Source organism: Phyllostomus hastatus, unplaced genomic scaffold (genome assembly GCF_019186645.2).
Source record: "Phyllostomus hastatus isolate PE091 unplaced genomic scaffold, TTU_PhHast_1.1 phas_contig_37, whole genome shotgun sequence".
Taxonomy (NCBI): Eukaryota; Metazoa; Chordata; class Mammalia; order Chiroptera; family Phyllostomidae; genus Phyllostomus; species Phyllostomus hastatus.
In genome coordinates, this window is record NW_025333867.1 from 11,517,721 (window position 1) to 11,538,298 (window position 20,578).

The following is a 20,578-nucleotide window of genomic DNA, read 5'->3' on the forward strand; positions in this document are numbered from 1 at the left end:
AACAGGGGCACTTTTGACAGGAAATGGGGCACTTTTGATAATTAAATAAGGATAACAAATAAGAACCAGTTATCTCACACAGAATGGGATCACCCTAGTTACCTGCCCCCTTTTTGCAATCTCAGCGGTCAATTCCAGGATGACCAGAAAAATCCCTCTAAAAACCCTGCAACACAAGCTTCAACTCTATCATTCCCCATGTCACTTCTCTGCATAGACTCTTAACTCCTTTGCTCCCTGATCTTTCTGCCTTGTAAAACTCCGACCTTGCTTACAACTAATTTTCTACTACCTACATCGCAGCTGCAAAACATACAAAAGCATGATGAGTGGTTTCATTTTAAACTTAGGATAACTTCCCAAGAAGGCTTTCAGCCCTGCCTGGTAGCCTTACCACATTTTCTTGGCAATTTGCCTTACAATATCCAAGACAAAGATTTCACTCTCCTCAAACCTTCCTTGCCCCTCATCCTCCATTTTCACGGATGTTCTTGCTGGTTTTGTTTTGTTTTCTTTGCTAATAAAATAGAAGCAACTAGAAGAGTATTTTGTCATTTCCCCAGCATCACTTTCTCCCATCCCACGTCATTTCCTGCCTAGACAGTGCGGTAGCTCCCTAGGTGATTCCTCGTCGCCAACCACGGGCTAAACTCAGCTCAAGGAGACCTTGAAAGCTGAATGCGCGTCATCCATCTTTATACATCTCGCGCCTATGCCACAGGAGCGTTAGCTGAATTTAAACGATCAGCTCCCAGGATCTTCATGCAGTAGAGTGGCATTCTCCCCCACAATTTCCAAGGTCCTGTGGCTTTCGAGAGCCACCTCACCACCCACAGCCTCCGTCGGTAAGCACCACCCTCGCCTCCCCCGCAGAACACCCCAGGTCCCCGCCCCGTCCCCGCCCCGTCCAGTTTCGTTCCATCGGAAACTCGGTGCTCCGCTACCCGGCGGATCGACACCCTCGGCACTCCCGGTGGGCGGAAGTGGAGGTAAGGCTGTTGGTGGCGAGAGCGGCCGGGACCCGGTCCGAGCGTGCCTGAGGGGCGGCGGGCTGAGGTACGTGTTGGAGCCTGGACGCCCTGGCTGAGGGCCAACCCGAGAGGCGCGAACAGGCAGGGCTGCTGCCCGGTTTGTGGTGCGGTGGGTGGGAGTGTCAGGAGGCTTGCGCTTGCTGTCAGACATCCATCGCAGACGGGGAGGGGGAGCAGTGTAGTGCTTCCGCTGCCTTCGCCCAGCGCCCCGGCCTTCCGCACGCTGACCCTCAAGGGGTCCTGCATTGCGTCTCCACCCCCTTGCGCCCCTGAGCTATTGTCCCTGACTGGGCTCGAGAATATGTTGGTGCAGAGTGTGAGGCACGTTCTGCTTACGTTTGCCTCAGTGTAGAGCTAGATGGGCATTTCCTAGGCTCCTGTCACTGTCTTAAGTATTTTCCTGTGACAGGTTCGGTTCCTCTGGAGGTAGATCCTTCTGTGGAAACAACACCGGAATCAAGGGACTAGCCTGAAGTCAGGTTACTGTTCAACTGTCATTGAGACCCTGCATAATCAGGCTCTGGGACGCGCACCCACCCACAGTTAATCTCTCCTTCACATTTAGTAAAGAGACACTGCTTGATTCCAACAAACAGTTCTTGAAAGAATTTGTTTTTAAATGGGAATAAACTAGGTTTAGTCGCTGAAGGTTAATCATACCAATAAGTATGAGAAAAATTGTTTCATTGTTTTTACGAATCTGAGTAAACCTACGAGGAAAACTTTAGAAAAATCCTGTAAAAATCAACCACATCTTATTTAAATAAATCATCTGGTGCACTATACTGGGAAGCTAGTTCTAACTCTGGTTAATGTGGATCTATCTCCCAATGATTAATAATACATTAGTACACTCTGGGCAGATTCAGTGTAAGTCGCTAATAGCAAAGAACTGAAATCCAAAAGGATCATCTGTGTGCTAAAAGTTGTTGACTCAAAGGGTGGTAATAGAAAGAGGGTAATGTGCTTACTACTTAAATGTTTTGTTTAAGTAGAAACAATCCTTTTAAGAAGAGAAGCAGATGATCTCCTGTTATAATTTGGAAAAACGATTGGGAGGTTCAGAAAATGATTTTTTTTCTTGTCAAGCTTTTAATTTCCTGTACTAAATATAATATCATTTTGGACTATTCTCTTTTGAAAAGACTGTTGTTAACCTGCCATGTTAAATTTCTATTCCACAAATATTTGAGAGCTTGTTATATAAAACTTGGGAAAAGAAATTGGTACTCAAAAAATTTGGCAGAGACAGTCTTCTAATAAAGGATTTTGGACAATTTCCAGTGTCAGGCAGTGGCAGCATTAAGCCATACAGGAAATGTTGGTTATACACTTAGTTTCTCAATCACTTTTCCACCCATTTTCCAGCTTACTCCTCTTCATTTAACCAGGATTCCTAGTACAGCACCTACCACATAGTAGGAGCTTAACTGTTTATTGAATGGATGAGTTTTAGGCCATTTTTGAGTAGAGAGGATTTTGAAATTGACTGGAATGAGAAATAACATTGACCACTCTGCTAAGCAGTATGCTGGAATGTGAATTGTTCCCAGCCTGGGAAATATGTTCATGGATCCCCTAGAGTGTCTGGTGAAATCCAGTGGTGTAGTAGTGTTTAGTTATGATCACATGATTCAGTTTATGTTTATGTTAATTTAAAATAATTATTATTGATATAAACACATAAACTTAAATCAGTTATAGGGAAATTATCAATCTTGAAGCTGTGGACACACAGGTATCCTTGGGCCTTAGTTTGAAAATTATAGTGAAAAGTAATTTGGCTGAGAGGTCAGAGCAACCACTCATCTGCGCTATAGCTTGGGGTGAGTTACTTGGCCTTTTTGGGCTTCAGTCTCCATTTTCTGATACTCAGAGGATACATAAAACTAGATTATTTCATTTCTTTAAAAAAAGATTTTATTTATTTATTTTCAGAGAGAGGGGGGAAGGTAGGGAGAGAGAGAAACATCGTCCCCTCACATTGGAGACCTGGCCTGCAACCCAGGCATGTGCCCTGATTGGGAATCCAACCAGTGACTCTTTGGTTCAAAGGCCTGCACTCAATCCACTGAGGCACACCAGCCAGGGCATAGATTATTTCTAAGAGTTCTTTTTGCTTTGAAAATTTCTAACTCAGTGAATTTTATAATTACTTAGCACTTGTCTTATCCATAAGTTGTCTTAGGGGCTGTGGCTATTACTGGTATTTACATATCTGTCAAAAGATAAGGCTCTTGCTGGACAGGGATTAGTCTCAGTCATTTTGTATATCCCAATTTTAGCAAATGCCTGACACACACTGGGAATAAAATAATTCTAAGGGGGCATTTTTGCCCTCTTGAAGAATAGCTAAAAACTAAATTGTATAAGAACAGCAAGAATTTAGAGGGAAGGATATATTGGGATACAGTAATTGGGAAGGCTTGATGGAAGTCAGACCTTAACAGGAAGGATGTGGTCCTTCACAGGAAAGGCAAGTGAACATTTGGGTAGCACACCAGGAAAAAAGGCCCACTGACTGGTTAAGTGAGTTCATTTTGAATTACAGAGTGACTTAATAGTCAGGCACAGAAATTTGAAACTTTATGAACATTTTTTAACTTATTACTGGGGTGGGCCATACAGTTTGCTTTATTTATGATTTTGGTTTTAGTAATTCCTTCTGCTTACTATTTCCCCTTTACAGTAAATCTTTATGCCAATAATAGAAAGAACAGTGGACACTTGGGCTTGGGAAACCTGGATTTTAGTTAATTAGAATATATACAGCACAAGGTGGATCCAAGCAGGCACCTAGAATGTTACCTGGCACAAAGTTAGCATTAATAATCATTGTGCTACACTGAATGAGTTCTCCCTTTGTTACTTGCTAACTGTGCTGCTTTTGGCTGGTTTGGCCCTTAGTTTCATCTTTGACGAAATTTTTTAACGCTTTTTCCTCTTACAGAGCTCTGTGATTTTGGAGGATATATGATTTTAACTTTATTGTATTATAATTTTATTCAAAGACAAGACAAAAAGCTGGGAATAGTTGACTTTAATTTTAATGAAACCCCACTGATTGACATAATGAGTATCTGGATAAATCAGGGTCTCAGCAGGAATCAGAATTCCTCCATATAGTTCCAACAAGAAGATTTTAATAAAGGGACTACTTTCAGAGGCATAGCAGTGTGGGGGAACAAACAAGGGATAGTGAGGCCTGAATAGAAACTAACAACAACTGGAAGGGACAGAAGGTGAAAGTAGAGTCCACTGAGAGCTGGAGCCGCAGAGGAAGGGTATGATAATTGCCTGAGATGCACTTGGGGTGGGGGAGTAGAAGTGATGTCCCCTAATCTGAAAGTGGTCGACTTCTGAAATTCAAAGCTCAGACCTACTGCTTGTTGCTTAACATATAGTCTTTCATCTTTTTAAGCCCCACTCAGTTACCTCAATTACAACTGCTCTTTTATTACATCTTTGGTCACTCTCATACCTGTATCCATCTGTATCCTCTTGCTGTCAAATTCTTAGCACTGGACCATCTCAGTTCTTTACCTTCTTTAATGAATGAACTGAGTTGCTGAGACCAGCAAGGTAAAATCCTAGCATATAGATTTGTACCTCTACAAATTCATGTTCACCAATTTCAACTGGCCATCAAAGACTTTACTAGAGTTTTCCTCAGCTTTTCATTCTCTTCTTTATTTCTCTATTTTATCTTCTTAAAATATATTTTATTGATTATGCTATTACAGTTGTCCCAATTTTTTCCCCCATTTGCTCCCCTCTACCCAGTACCCCCCTTCCCTCCAGCAGCCCCTCCCCGTAGGTCATGTCCATGGGTCATCCATATAAGTTCTTTGGCTTCTTCATTTCCTAGACTGTTCTTAAACTTCTCCTGTCTACTTTGTACCTACCATTCATGCTTCTTAACCTCTGTACCATTTCCCCCATTCTCCCCTTCCCTCTCCCAGCTAATAACCCTCCAAATGATCTCCAAATCTATGATTCTGTTCCTGCTGTAGTTATTTGCCTAGTTTGTTTTGTTTTTAGATTCAGTTGTTGATAGTTATGAATTTGTTGCCCTTTTAGTGTTCCTAGTTTTGATCTTCCTTCTCATAAATAAGTCCTTTTAACATTTCATGTAATGAAATCGCTTGGTGATGATGAACTCATTTAGCTTTTCTTTGTCTAGGAAGCACTTTATCTGCCCTTCCATTCTAAATGATAGCTTTGCTGGATAGAGTAATCTAGGGTGTAGGTCCTTGTTTTTCATCACTTTGAATACTTCTTGCCAGTCACTTCTTGCCTGAAGTTTTTTTGAGAAATCAGTTGATAGTGTTATGGGAACTCCTTTGTAGATAACTCTCTGCTTTTCTCTTGCTGCTTTTAAAATTTCTTTCTTTATATTTAACCTTTGGCATTTTAATTACTGTCTGTTTTGGTGTGGTCCTCTTTGGGTCCAACTTGCTTGGGCCTCTCAGTACTTCCTGGATTTGTATGTCTATTTCCTTTGCCAGATTAGGGAAGTTCTTCATTATTTTTTCAGATAAGTTTTCAATTTTTTGCTCTTCCTCATCTCCTTCTGACACCCCTATGATTCAGATGTTGGTATGTTTAAAGTTGTCCCAGAGGTTCCCAAGTCTGTCCTCATTTTTTTTTTTTAATTTTTTTTTCTTCTTGCTGATTTGATTGAATGCTTTTTTCTTTCTTTTGTTCCAAATCATTGATTTGATTCTCAGCTTCATCCTCTCCACTGTTGGTTCCCTGTAGACCTTTCTTTATTTCACTTAGTATAAACTTCATTTATTTTTTTTTGTATGATAAGCTTTTTATTTTAAAAAGTTTGAAAATATATTAAACTGATAGATTACAGAGTAAAATTCACTTCATATCAATCCATTATTTTTACATTTATAATCAAAATACAAAGCTTGTGTTTACTATTGTTGGCCTCTTATGCACCCCTACCATATACCAGCCTCCTTTCAGCAGTTCTACATTCAGTGACATTTCACTTTTCAGCTTCATCTTAGCTTTTATTGGTATATATTTGAGAACCATTTAAGTCCTCAACAATGCTGACCAAATGAACTATGTATAGTCTTTTAGCATGTAAAAATATTCCTTCCTATTTTGTTCATTGTGCTTGATTTGGACATTAGCTTATCATTCATCTAACTATTTATAAGCTCACTAGTTTGAAGAGCCATACTGGTGTGTTTTTGAACCAAACTTCCAGTTTACTCATTTTACTAGCAACCAGAATATTCACTATTATTAAAAACAAAGTTAAGGTTAGCTTCTCTCAGATTTCTTTAAACCACTAAAGATTATTCCAAAATACTTATACTACTAATTGGCTAAGTACTGACATCGTCAGTTTTCTACTTCTGCAATATCCTAATATTAAATGACAACTACTGTATATCAACTCAAATTTTATACTTATTTGCTCAGTGTAGGAAATCTCTGGACACAGAATTGAAAAAAATTACCTAACTTGTTTTATGTAACTATAAAAAGCCAAAGTCAAATCATGTTTGATAAAATTAATTTTAAATTAGAAGCCAATATATAATGTTAGCATCCAAGAGAAACCCTGGATATATAAAAACTTTTAAAATTACTTTGTCTTTTGTTAGCAATGTTTGAGAACACTAATTTTACTTTTTAAAGTCATTTTTAAAACTACAATGGAAGTAAAAAATATGGTTCACTCTTGCAAATGTTGTTAGCAAGGTCTTACTAAAATTTGAAGTACCGTTTAACAAAGTTAGTAGGCAAAAGTGTTAAGAGCATGAACTGAAGTCACTGGTGAGTGTGTTGAAACTGGCTCCATGATTTACTAGCTATGATTTTAGGCAAGTTATTTAACCTCTCTAAACTTTATTATCTCATCAATGAAACACAGGTAAATACTTACTCTGTGGTTCTTACTATATTGAGATCATGCATGTAAAGCGCTTACACTTCCTAGCACACAGTAAGTGTCCAATATTTGTTAGCCATTAATATAACAAGTATAGAAAAATCAAATGCAGTATTTGCAAAATTCTGTGCTAAATGTCAAATATCAAAAGTCAAAATTTGACTTCACAAGTCTAATAGTTGTTTGGTCTTTTGATACAAAGTTTTGAAATTAAAGAATGAGAACCTAATAAAAATAGAAGTTATATGAATTATCAAAAAATTCTTCCTAGAAACACGTGCCATATCTATCAGGTGTTCCCAGCACAAGCCTGAAAGTCTCTTTGTACCTACAATTATTTTTTGTCTTTTTAAGTATTTTGAGTTAATCTTGCCAGTTTGGTTGATGAAATGTTGAAGAAACCACAGGAACTTAACATAACACTCTACACTAGCATTACAGAATGTTTGGTCAGCCCTAAATATTGTTTAATGTAACTGTTGAAAAACTTCACAAAAGAAGCTGTAATTCTTTTTTTTCCTTTTTATACAAATACAAGTTAATTAGCTGGTCTACTCAGTTGCAATTTTTTTATTTTTATAAAACTTTTCAAGTCATGAACATGGAAACTAAGAATCTCCTAACCTTTTTACATAGGTAAATTTCAAGTTCACAGTATGTTCATTGAGAAGTATTTATAATTAATAGGAAGCTTAACACAGTAATAGCTCAGACAAGGAAGAGGGCATTAATTCTGCAGGCAGTCAGCAATGAAAATGCTAAATCTGAACAAATCAGCTACTGATGACCATTCCTTATACATTTTGAGTAAAATATATAGACTACAGAATGCAAACAAAAGTGAATATGAAACTTGTCTTCCCCAAATACAGCTCTACTTTATACAGGTCTTGAGGTATACCCATGACATCAACAAAAATTAATGAACTCCGGGAATTAGTCCTCTTCCCGACTTTTTTTTTTAATTTCTTGGACACCTGTTAATTCTGTAAAAGCAACTTAACTTTTATCCTCTTATAATGTAATGGTTCAAATGAAAACCAAAGTCATGAAGACAGAACCATAGTCCCCAATAGGCTCTGTAAATGAAGACGAATCCACATGGCACAGGATTTCTCATATCATCATCCATCAATCCTCAAATGGCAATCAGCAGAAGGCATCGCTTCTATAGCCCAAAGCCTTTGTCCAGATTCCCAGAGGTCAGAGCTTCCTTTTTTCACGCCAGGCCCAGGTTGCTATGTGTGATCTGATGCTGTCGCCAGACCACTGCTGCAGAGTTGGACACACTGGCCCCGTGGGCGGGGCGGGGCACCAGTCGTCGTCGCTGCTTCATCGCAGCAGCCTCCCCAGAAGAGGTAGAGAGAGCCCTCAGTGAGCCTAGAAGAAGATGGCCCCTATTCTCCCCTCTGCTCCCTCACTTCTTCCATTATGTTTTTGTCATACTCAATGAGTTCTTTGAGCATCCTGATCACCAGTGTTTTGAACTCTGCATTTGATAAGTTGGTTATCTCCATTTTGTTTAGTTCTTTTTCTGGGGTTTTGTTCTGTTCTTTCATTTGAGCCATATTTGTTTGTCTCCTCAACTTAGCAGCCTCACTGTATTTGTTGCTGCGTATTAGGAGAGCTGCTTTGACTCCCTGTAAAAGGCTCCAGAAAATTGTATGGGGTGGAGCCTTAGGTAATTGCCAGGGTTGGGCAACTGCTTTACTGCTTTGTGGCTCTGTGTGGGGTGAGAGTTCGGAGAGGGGACTGTGCTGCTGCCTGGCTTCTGGGGGTGTACCCAGCACTTGCCTGTTTCTCGTCACTTCACCTACTCCCCTTATGTGACTAGCACCCTTCCAACTGTTTGCCAAGGTATTGAATCCCAGAGCAGGTGAGTTTGCATTTGTTTTACGAATGTTCCAGCCCTTTAAGTGAAGTTTACTGAAAGTCCAGTTGTTTCTTCTGCTGTCCCAATCCCCCGTGGTTTTTACAGCTAGAAGTTACAAGGATTTATCTTCCCGGCACTGGAACCCTGGGCTGTGTGGTCTGGCCTGGGGCTGGGATTGCTCACTCCCAAGGTATCCCTCCAGAGTTTTATCAACCACATGTGAATGTGGGGCTGCCCTTGTGCATTCCGCTGCCTCTGGTGCCTCACTGTGTCTTTTCGCCACTCCGCCCCTCCTACCCATCTGGATGATTGTGTCTTCTTTAAATTCTTGGTTGTTGGACTTCCAATGCTTTAGTTTAAGCTCTGGGTGTTTTTTTTTTGTTTTGAGATTTACTTGTAATTCTTTTTTAGTGGTTGTGGGAGGAGGCAAAGCGTGTCTACCTATGCCTCCATCTTGACCAGAAGGCCCATGATTCTGTTCTTTGCAGAATCTCTTTGAAGCATTTTCCACTTGTCTCAAAACCCCTCATCTTTTCATATAATCTGTACTGTTAGTACATCATCCCACCACCTACTTTGGTATTTATAGAACTATCAGAGAAGAATGCCATGCTCTTTTTCCCAAAAAACTTTTCTCTTTCTCCAATTACATTGAAAGAGATTGTATTTACATTAAGTTGTTCCTTGAACCTGGGTTCTGTATCCCATCCACTCCTGCCTTTTGGAGCAATTCACTCAGTTGTTCTTTTCTTGCCAAAGGCTCCTCCCTGTCAGCCTTTAAGCATGTTTAGAGACAGACAATAAAGCAAATCAGAAAAGCAATAACAGTGAAAAAGTATCATCCTCCTTTGATTTCACATTTCCCTGTTAAAATTCCTCTCTGTTCTTCCCCAAATTTTGATGGACTAAACAAAGGTAGGAATTGATTTTATTTGATAATATTGTCCAGGTGGTCTTTCTGGTAGAAAAAAACATTTTTTTTGAAAAGTTATGTTTTCTTAAATATCAAGAAGTAATATTTTGTTCATCCAGTTGTTGGTAGATCATCAATACCTAGTGGAATGAGTTAGAGGACCAGCCACCTTTAGACCTATAGCTTTTAGCTGTGAAATGTAATAAAGGTAATTGGCCTGCTGAGGCAGATGATTTTATGGCTCCTGAAAAATTAAGGACACTTGAAGTAACACTTTTAATTAAGATGAAACCCATTGCTTTTAAAAGAACTGGGTAATCAAGTATTTATGTAACAGATCAGTTAATGTGGGAGCTCTGGAAAGCCAAATTGTCAGACTTTTCCCCTGTGTACTGTCTTGCTTTCAGTATTCTTTCCCAGTCACCTCTTGGCCAGTTTCTTTCCTTTAAACCCGTAGCTCCAAATATTGTAGAAGGAGTGAAAGTTTTTTCCCTATCCAAAAAAAAAATAATTAAAAATTGACTGCCATTTACCATTATTTAAAAAAAAATCATTGGATTTTTTCAAATGAATTAAAACGTAAATACTTCTGCTTTTATTTTAAAACAGTACATTTTAGTTTTATTGTGTTTATAGGAGTAATGAAAGAAAGAGAAAGCCAGGAAAGCAGGGGGGCTTTATCTTTTAAATGTTTGGTGCTTCTTTTCTGGAGATGTCCCTTGTGAGACCCAGAGAGTCTTTGTAGTACAAATTTGTATCCCATGGATTCTTTCAGATTGCTATTTTTTTTGTTAATTATGATTTTGAGATGGAGCAAAGAGAGATGATTAATAGGGAAAACTGTATTAAAGAGTTCATGACTCTGTTACTAAGACTTGTCTGTCCCACCCTGTGCTGCTAGATGGTAAAATGTGTGACAGAGCTGATATAATTTAACCTTACTACTCAGGAATAATAGAATCTGAGTTTACAGAAAACTGAAGGAAGTAAGTTATCATTCTTTAAGACCATTTCCTCAATTTCTCGGGAAGATCCCTCTGGGGCTAGCTCAGGCCAGACTCAAGGGGCAAGACTATCTTTGGATAGGTTGAACATGACTGAAGGAAGGTGTGGTGAATTCAGTAGTTTGATTATGTTGTTTGGTGGCCTGAGATACTAGTTGAGTGTGATTTTATTGTTGAAACTCACTAGGCAACTCTGCAACTAGATTTTTCTGTACTCCTTTGGATCCAGGATGATTCTGGACTGGCTATGTCTACTTAGTGCCTCTCAAACTTTAATGTGCACATAAGTGGCTAAAGTGTAGATTCTCACTTAATGGGACTGGGCTGGGGTTGTGAGATTCTGCCTTTCTGATTTGCTCCCATTTTCAAATTTTAGTAGCCTGGGGAGATGTGGGGTTTGGAAGTTTAACATTTTTTTTTTAGTGTTTTCTTGGAAGAAGACTTTTACTTTTCTATGGCTTGCTCTAATAGAATATTGCTTTAACATCAGAGGCTTTCTTTGGTCTATTTGGTGAAGGTTCTCCAAGTCTTCAATGAATCAGAACTTCTTTATTTTCAACTCCAGGCCTTAATTCCTTTAGCTGAGCTGAGCCTTTGGGGACCTGACAGGATAAGACACTTACTCACTTTTTTTGTTCACATTTCTTGTCTACTATTTAAATCAGCAAAAATTCTTCTTAACTGAATAGTAAAAAGTTCTAAACCTATTTTTGTGGTTACATTTTATGTTTTTGTTTTCCTTAATATTATTGATACTAGTTATTTTTATATGTATTTTTAGGCTGAAGTTATGTTAAAAAGTAATTTGCTCTTTTATTCTGCCAATAAATATTTTGAAAAATTAAAGACTGTGCCACAATGAAATGTGGAAAAATTACAAAATTAAAATGTTCTGACCTCTTTTAAAGAAACACTTTAAATTTATCACGTGCTTCATTAAAGGAGAAGAGGCTGATGAGTTAATACTAATATAATCTAAAACTAAAGAAAATGCATTTATTTAAGTAATCATTATAAATTATAAGGAAATGTGGCTTTTCGTCTTTATTTTAATGAATGCTTTTATAGTGGTAATTTCCTCTTTTGACCTGTGATGGGTAAGAGGTTAATTGATGTTAAATGGATGCTTTGTTAATCCTTCATCAACTGCTAAATTGGTATGCAGGAATATAGGTCAAAGCTATACAAGGCCATGACCAGCTTGTTTTCTCAGGGAGGTTTTTCTTTTTCTCCAAACCACACATCATTCTATCCAGCTGTAAGTAGAGGGGACTCTCCTGTCCCCCCTCCCCCACCCTCCCTTTCCTTTTCTCACTCTCCAACTCCCCCACCTCTTTCCCCTGGTCCCCCACCCCCAACCCCTTCTTCCCTCTTGGGGCTGCCGAGTGACAGCTTGTAGATGTTGCGTGCAAGGAGTTCAGCAGGCGCTGTGTGGTCTGAGTGTGTGGTCTCCACTCAGCCCAGAGGTTGCTAACAGGGTAGATGAGAGAGAGCAAGACTGTTTACTTTAATTTATTTCGGATGCCAGAATTGTGCCTCCTAAACTTGATTCCATAGCTAGCAGCTTCAATCCCCCACAGCTGTGGTGCAGTTGTAGCTCTGCACCAGGTCTCTCCCAACAGGCACTTTACATAGCATCTGCCTGTTTAAATCCCTCTCAGCTCAGAAATGTTAATGATACTGCTGAGTGCTGTGATGATTTTGCTTTCACTATGTCAGATATATGGCCTTGAAGAAGTTTCTTTTGAGGTAGAGCTAGAAAAGTAAAGAAGAAAATTTAAGATAAGTGACAATGTCGATGTATTTTTAGAAATTGGGAAAGCTATTATACAAAATTTGGGTCACATTAATCCAACTCTGCATCTGGGAGTTACATGACATTCTGTCATGTTTAACAGCTTTAATAAAATTAACCAATTTAAGATGACAGTTGATTCCTTGACTTTTTTTTGAAAATCTACATTGATTTTGGCATGCCTGTTTACTGTAGTTATTATATTTGTCAGCAATGATAATTGGCTTATTTCATCATACAGATTTGATGTGCTGAGACAAATGAAACTTTGTTTTTATGCAATAATATAAATTTAGGACAGTATGTTTTTTCTAATTTCTTTCATTATAAATGGCTTAGCAGTAGTTTCTTGATTTTCATTCCTCTGTCATTCCTGAACATTCTTGTTGAGAGATGATCAAGTATTTTGTTATTTAAGTAAACATGTATAGACTCAATATCAGTTGGGATTTTGCATTGTTTAATTTCCTCATTTCCCTGTCTTCCCTTGGTCTTGCTAGAATGGAGTTGTTATTATTGATGCATTGTCCAGGACTAGAAAGTCTAGGCTACTGACATTTTCCAGAGGAGTTAACATGTTGATTTTATTGTTGTTTTATTGCTTTTTGCACTGCTTTTAACCCTGAGTTTCAGTACGATCTTGTGCACTTAATGGTGGGAATATGTTTTGAGAAATGTGCCATTGAACAATTTTGTCTTTGTGCAAATGTCACAGAGTGCACTTACACAAACCTTGGTGTTACAGCCTACTACACACCTAGGCTATATGGTATAGCCTATTTGCTCCTAGGCTACAAACCTGTGCAGCGTGTTACTGTACTGAATACTGTAGGCAATTATAACAGAATGACATTAGTATTTCTAAACATATCTAAACATAGAAAAGGTACAGCAAAAATATGATTATAAAAGATAAATTATGGTGCACCTGTGAAGGGCAGCTACCATGAATGGAACTTGCAGGACTGGCAGTTGCTTGTGAGTCAGTGAGTGAGTAATGAGTCAGTGTGGAGACCTAGGACATTACTGTACATTATAAACACTGTACATGTAGGGTACACTAAACTTATAAAACAACACAAGATTAAATTAAAGGACAGGAGAAATAATGCAGCCAAGAGACATGGATGTATGAGACTGTAGCAGGTGTAACACAGCATACTGTTTTTCAGCAAACTTTTTGTTAATAAGTAGAAAGAGTAACCTCTAAAATAATGATAAATAGTATAGTAAAGACATAAATCAGTAACAGAGTCATTATTATCGAGTACTGTGTGATGTACATAATTTTATACGACTGGCAGTGCAGTAAGTTTGTTTATATCATCATCATCACAAACACGTCAATGATACATTATGCTACAATGTTACAAAGGCTAACGATATCAGTAGGTGATAGGAAATTTTCAGCTCCAATATAATCTTATAGTACCACTGTTATATATGTGGTTTGCTGTTGACTGAAATGTCATTATGCCACACATAACTGTATGAAGTCAGTTTATATCACTGGGTGTGTAAAGCCTTCCTCCACTTCCTCATCCCTTCAGTCCAGGCCACGGTTTTCCTTAGTCTCACTTGATTTTGAAACAGAAAACTTGAGGAATTCAATAATGTCAAATGATTTTTAAAAACATACTGTCATCCTGTATTTCCTCTTGCTTCCTTTTTTTTTTTTGGTTCTATGTTTGTGGTAATAATGATAATCTACTGCTCTTAATAATTCCAAAGCAAAATTAGTATATTCACAGAACTGTGCAGTTATCACCACTAATTCTGAAACATTTTTCTCATGCCAGAAGGAACTCTGAACCCACTATTAATCCTTTCCCATTCCCCCTCCTCCAGCCACCACTAATCGACTTCCTGTCTCTATGGTTTTACTTATTTTGAACTTCTATATAAATGGAATTGTTGCTGGTGGAAGTTGGGCTCTTTCACGGAATATGAGGAGAGCATTCCATAGACCCATGCATGGGAGTTTGTGGTATGGGTCAAGATTTACATATTCGGATGGAAATAGAATTCTGACCCTGTGTCCCATTTCTGTCCATCCTGCCATGGAAAAAGTCCAACTTGTATTCAGTAAGGCCAAAACAAAGGCTAGGGTTCAGAGTTTTTGTTTCAATATTAAAGCTTAATCCTTCGGAGCCTGCAGGTGGCTGTTAAGCCGTCTTAGTTCCCATCCAATTAGTTTAGCGCTGCTCCTGACTGCCTTGCTATACCATCTCCTACCGGCAGTCTGCTTTTGAAGTCCATGTGGCTTCTTGACCTGTATGTTTACTATGGATTGGATGTGCAAATGAAAGGGGAGCATGTGTTGGGGGTGCGGTGGGGGAGAGAGAGCTTCTTTGTTAAGTTGGGTTATATTATTTTGGGCTTGGGCGGACTAGGAGCTTTCCCACAGTAACCAATCAGCTTATCAGACTGATGGGCTTTTGCTGTGTCTACCTCCCAACCAGCTGATCCCTTTTCCAGGTTAGACTGATGGGCCTCAGTTAATAGTCAAGCACCTCCTCCTGAGCCATTTTGACTTCTGTTGCTCATGTGTTACCTCCCACTGCTCCCCACAACAATCTGATCAGGGAAGGGGGAAGGGAAGAGTATTAGTCCTGGGCAGCAATGCTGTGATCCACTGGTGTGTGAAGCTGTAGCTTACTGGGAGAACAATAATGTCTGATTCCCCTTGCTTCCTACATTTATTAGTAACTAGCTAACTACCTACGGTAATAGAATCATACAATATGTAATTTTTGTGTCAATTATGGCAAAATATGTGCATAGTAGTAGTCATTGCATTATGTCTTTTACATTACCCCATGTCTTTTACCTAGGAAGTGAAAATTATATATACACATATATATAATTGATAAATTATGGTCATAGTCAAATAACCCTTACAAGTAGACTTGAACTTATGTTTTGGATATTCAGAAATATTTAAAAGGAGCTGTGAAATGCTCTAGGCTTATAGTTGATAGAATGCCATGTGTGTGTATTATCTATTAGTTACCCAGCCCTTTGCTGCAGTGGTTAATCATGCAGGACGCTATACCAAACTGTCTTGAGTTTCACCAGTGTCATTGCTAACTTCTTTGAAATTTGATGTAGAACTCTATGGATAATCCTGATGGAACCAAATCCCTCCATGTCTACTTCATCTTTTATTGGGCTAAATCTTTTAGGAATGAACAGTGAGCAGGAAAAAGAGCCAGTATTCTATACTAGGTACCTAAGGTGGGAGTTGCCCTCAAGAAAAGTGATTTTCTTGCAAAGGCAGAGAAAGTTTTCTGTAGAGCCACAATACCTTGGCATTTTATTTTATTTTTAAATTTTATTTGTTTATTTATTGTATTTTTTCCATTACCATTTATCCTCCTTTTACCCCCCCCCCCGCAATCAACACACTGTTGTCCATGTCCATGAGTCCTTTCTCCTTTTTGTTTGATCCTCCACCACCAACCCTACCCCTAAAGAGCTGTCAGCCTGCTCTCTCTCTCTCTGAATCTGTCTCTATTTTGCTTGTTAATTCAATTTGTTCATTAGATTCTACATATGAGTAAAATCATATGATATTTGTCTTTCTCTGAGTGGCTTGTTTCACTTAGCAGAGTGTTCCCCAGGTCCATAAATGCTGTTGCAAACATAAAATTTTCTTCTTTTATGGGTGAGTAATATTCCATTTGGGCTGCTTCCATATTTTGGCGATGCAGTGAACACAGAGGTGCTTAAGTTCATTCGAATTAATGTTTCAGGGGTTTTTTTTGGATAAATTCCCAGAAGTGGAATTGCTGGGTCATAAGGCATTTTCATTTCTGATTTTTCAAGGTATCTCTGTAATACTCTCCACAGTGGCTACACCAATCTGAGTCCCCACCAACAGTGCAAAAGGGTTCCCCTTTCTTCATATCCTTGCCGGCACTTGTTTAATAGCCATTCTGACTGGTGTGAGGTGATACCTCATTGTGGTTTTAATTTACATTTCTCTGATGATTAGTGACATTGAGCATCTTTTCATATGTCTGTTGGCTATCTGTCCTCTTTGGAGAAGTGTCTGTTCAGTCTTTGCACATTTTTTAAATTGGATTGTTTATCTTCCTGGTGTTGAGTTTTATGAGTTCTTTATGTATTTTGGAGGTTAAACCCTTGTCTGATGTGTCATTGTCAAGTATGTTTTCCCATACGATTGGTTCCCTTTTCATCTTGGTGATGGTTTCTTTAGCTGTGCAGTGGCTATTTAATTTGATGTAGTCTTACTTGTTTATTTCTTCCTTTATTTCCTTTGTCCTAGGAGATATATTGGCAAAAGTATTGCTACATGGGATATCGGGAATTTTCCTGCCTATGTTTTCCTCTAGGACTTTTATGGTATCATGACTTATTTTTAAATCTTTTATCCATTTTGAGTTTATTCTGGTGTATGGTGTAAGTTGGTGCTGTAGTTCCATTTTTTTTAATGTATCAGTCCAGTTCTCACAACACCATTTATTGAAGAGGCTATTTTTACTCTATTGTGTGCTCATGTCCCCTTTGTCAAATATTAATTGACCATAGAGACATGGGTTTATTTCTAGGCTCTATTCTGTTCCATTGATCTATGTGTCTGTTGTTATGCCAGTAGCTGACTGTTTTGCTTACAGTGGCTTTGTAGTATAGTTTGATGTGAGATATGGTGATCCTTCCTGCCCTGTTCTTCTCTCTTAAGAGTGTTGAGGCTATTCAGGGTGTTTTTTGGTTCCATATAAATTTTTCAAGTATTTGCTCTAGATCTGTGAACTATGCCATTGATATTTTAATAGGAATTACATTGAATCTATAGGTTGCTTTGAGTAGTATGGTTGTTTTAATGATGCTAATTCTTTCTATCTATGAACATGGTATTTGCTTCCATTTATTTGTATCTTTCTCAGTTTCTTTCTCCAGTGTTCTATAGTTATCTCAGGAAAGGTCTTTCTCCACTTTGGTTAAATTTATGCCTACCTACTTAATTTTTTTTTGTTGCTTTCATAAATGGGATTTTTTCCCCAGTTTCCCTTTCTGATAGTTCATTGTTGGTGTATAAAAATGCCATTGATATCTGAATCCCTGTATCCCTGTATTTTGCTATATTCCTTTATTAGGTCTAGTTGCTTTTTATGGAGACTATAGGGTTTTCTATGTGCACTATCGTGCCATCTGTGAGTAATGACAGTTTTCTTCCTCCTTCCCAATTTGGATGACTTTTATTTCTCTTTCTTGTCTGATCACTGTGGCTAAAACTTGTTCTACTATGTTGAATAAGAGTAGTGAAAGCAGATACCCTTGTCTTGTTCCCGATCTTAATGGGAAAGCTTTTTAGTTTTTGCTCCTTGAGTATGATGTTGGTAGTAGGTTCTTGTATATGGCCTTTATCATGTTGAGGTATGCTCCCTCTATTCCCACTTTGCTGAGTGTTTTTATCATAAATAGGTGCCCGATTTTATCAGATGCTTTTTCATATCTATTGGTATGATCATGTGATTTTTGTTCTTCATTTTGTTAATATGGTTTGTTACATTTATTGATTTGCAAATATTTGACCATCCTTGCGTCTCTGGGATGAATCACAGTGATTCTGTGTGATCTTTCTAATGTAATACTGGATCCTGATTGCCAGTATCTTGTTGAAGATTTAGGCATCTATGTTCAGAGTCTTTGGCCTGTAGTTTTCTTTTTTTATTGTGTCTATACCTTGTTTTGGAATTAGTATTATATGGGTTTCATAAAAAGGCTTTGGGAGTGTTCCCTCTTGAATTTGTTGGAATAGTTTGAGGAGAGGAGTTAGTTCTTTCTGAGTGTTTGGTGAAATTTGCCTGTGAAGCCATCAGGTCCAGGGCTTTTGTGTGGGGGGGGAGTTTTTTGGTTATTGCTCAGTTGCACTAGTATTATTGGTGTACTCAAGCTTTCTGCTTCTTCTTGATTCGGTTTTAGAAGATGGCATGTTTCTAGAAATTTATCCTTTTCACCCAGGCTGTCTAGTTCCTTGGCATTTAGCTGTTCATAGTAATTTCTTACAATCCTTTGTATTTCTGTGGAATAAGTTGTAATTTCTCCTCTTTTCATTTCTGGTTTTATTTATTTATGTCTTTTCTCTTTTTTTCTTGATGAGTCTGATTAAAGTTTGTCAATTTTGTTTATCCTTTCAAAGGATCAGCTCCTGGATTCACTGACCCTTTGAATTGATTTTTTTTTAGTTTCTGTTATTTAAATATTCTCTGATCTTGATTATTTCCTTCTTTCTACTTGCTCTGGGCTTTGTTTGTTGTTTTTCTTCTAGTTCTTGTAGATGTAGGGTTAGATTGTTTATTTGAGATTTTTCTGTCTTCTGTAGGTAGGCCTGTATTGCTGTTTACTTTCTTCTCAGTACTGTCTTCACTATGTCCCACAGGTTCTGGTTGTTGGGTGTTCCTTTATATTTTTTCCCTGATACTTTTTGATTTCTTCCTTGATCTCATTGTTGACCTATTCATTATTTAATAATGTTATTTAGTCTTCATTATTTGAATGTTTTTGAGTTTTTTCCTTCTGGTTGGTTTCTAGTTTCAATTCATTGTGATATGAGCACATGCTCGACATGATTTCAGTTTTCTTGAATTTGTTGAGGCTTGTTTTGTATCCTACCATGTGGTATATCTTTGAAAATGATCCATGTGCATTTGAAAAGGCTGTATATTTTGCTTTTGTGTGAAATTTTCTGTAAATATCAACTAATTTCATATGATGTAGAGTGTCATTCAGTGCTACAATATTTTTATTGATTCTTTGTTTGGAAGATCTATCCATTGTTGACAGTGAGGTGTTAAAATCCCCAATGATAACAGTATTGCTGTAGATCTCTTTCTTGAAGTGCCCCAAGATTTTCCTTATATATTTAGGTGCTCCTATGTTGGGTGCTTATATTTTTACAAATGTTATATACTCTTGTTGGATTTCTCCCTTAAGTATTATGTAGTGACTTTTTTGTCCCTTATGGCCTTTGTTTTGAAGTTTAGTTTGTCTGATAAGTATTAGTACCCCAGCTTTTTTTTTAATGACTATTTGCTTGGAATATTTTTTCCATCCCTTCACTTTCAGCCTGTTAGATCTTTTGTTCTGAGGTGGGTCTCTTGTAGACAGCAAATGTGTGGGTCATGCTTTTTTATCCAATCAGCTGCCCTGTGTCTTTTGATTGGAACATTTAATCTAGGAAATAAGTATTTTTCTAATGCAACAATTTATGAGTTGTACAAATCATTTTGATTTAAATATTTAAAATATTTTTTTGAAAAAAAGAGTTTGGAAAAAAGAGTTAAAGATCTGACTCTACACATTAGAGTTTCTGATTTTCAGATACTTCATTGTGGAAGTAGTACTAGAATTTAAAACTTTTCTTGGACCTTACTTACAGTTAGAGGCCACTCTTAAACTCAGTTTCCTGACACATGTAGGCAACCCATAGAAGAGTTGTTCTGCTCAGATCTTTGTGGTTAACTTAATTCATCTCTTAATTCTTTGCTTTGGCAGGAACAAATAACCTGTCTTTATTATCTTTAGCACACCTGTATTTAGTATTAAGGGAAGCTGTCAGATTGATTAAGTTGTTAGGGTATAGTTAGAGGACTCTCAACTTCTATAATGGTTTTTGGCAGTTACTATTGTGGCACAGATTTATTGGTTTAAAAAATAGTGCATAGGCTTATTAAGGAATGGTGTATCTCTTGCAATAGGACAAATCCAGTTGAAATCTCTCTCAAGGCCACATCTCAGTGGTTTCTCAGAGGTGGAATTCCATATGGTCTGAGGTTTGCTGCTGTCATTTAAGAACCAAAAGAATGGAGTTGTGAATGAGCTAATGTGTTCCCAGATCTGTTCAGCCCAGTTACAATTTTACCAAGTACTTGCTTTGTTCTGGTACTGGGTTAGGTGCTATGAGTACAGGAAAGAATTGATACACTCTCAGCCAAGACTATTGAGGACATTTCTTTAACCAGGAACCTTGGTACAATAATTCTTTTTCCCCCTTTTTTAAAATTCAGAGGATATTA

The 20,578-nt window shown here is 37.9% G+C and overlaps 1 protein-coding gene across 3 annotated transcripts in view; it reads left to right on the forward strand.

Annotated features, from left to right (window-relative positions):
• The first annotated feature begins 637 nt into the window (after positions 1 to 637).
• The window catches only part of EXOC2 (exocyst complex component 2), a 254,233-nt gene continuing 234,292 nt past the window's right edge, over positions 638 to 20,578 (forward strand). For 2 of the 3 annotated variants that reach the window (XM_045841724.1, XM_045841722.1), the window contains exon 1: positions 638 to 845. The gene's annotated coding sequence lies outside the window, so the exon portion shown is untranslated. Of the gene's footprint in view, positions 846 to 930; positions 1,057 to 20,578 lie in introns of those variants that run through there. The other variant, XM_045841723.1, reaches the window with a different exon arrangement.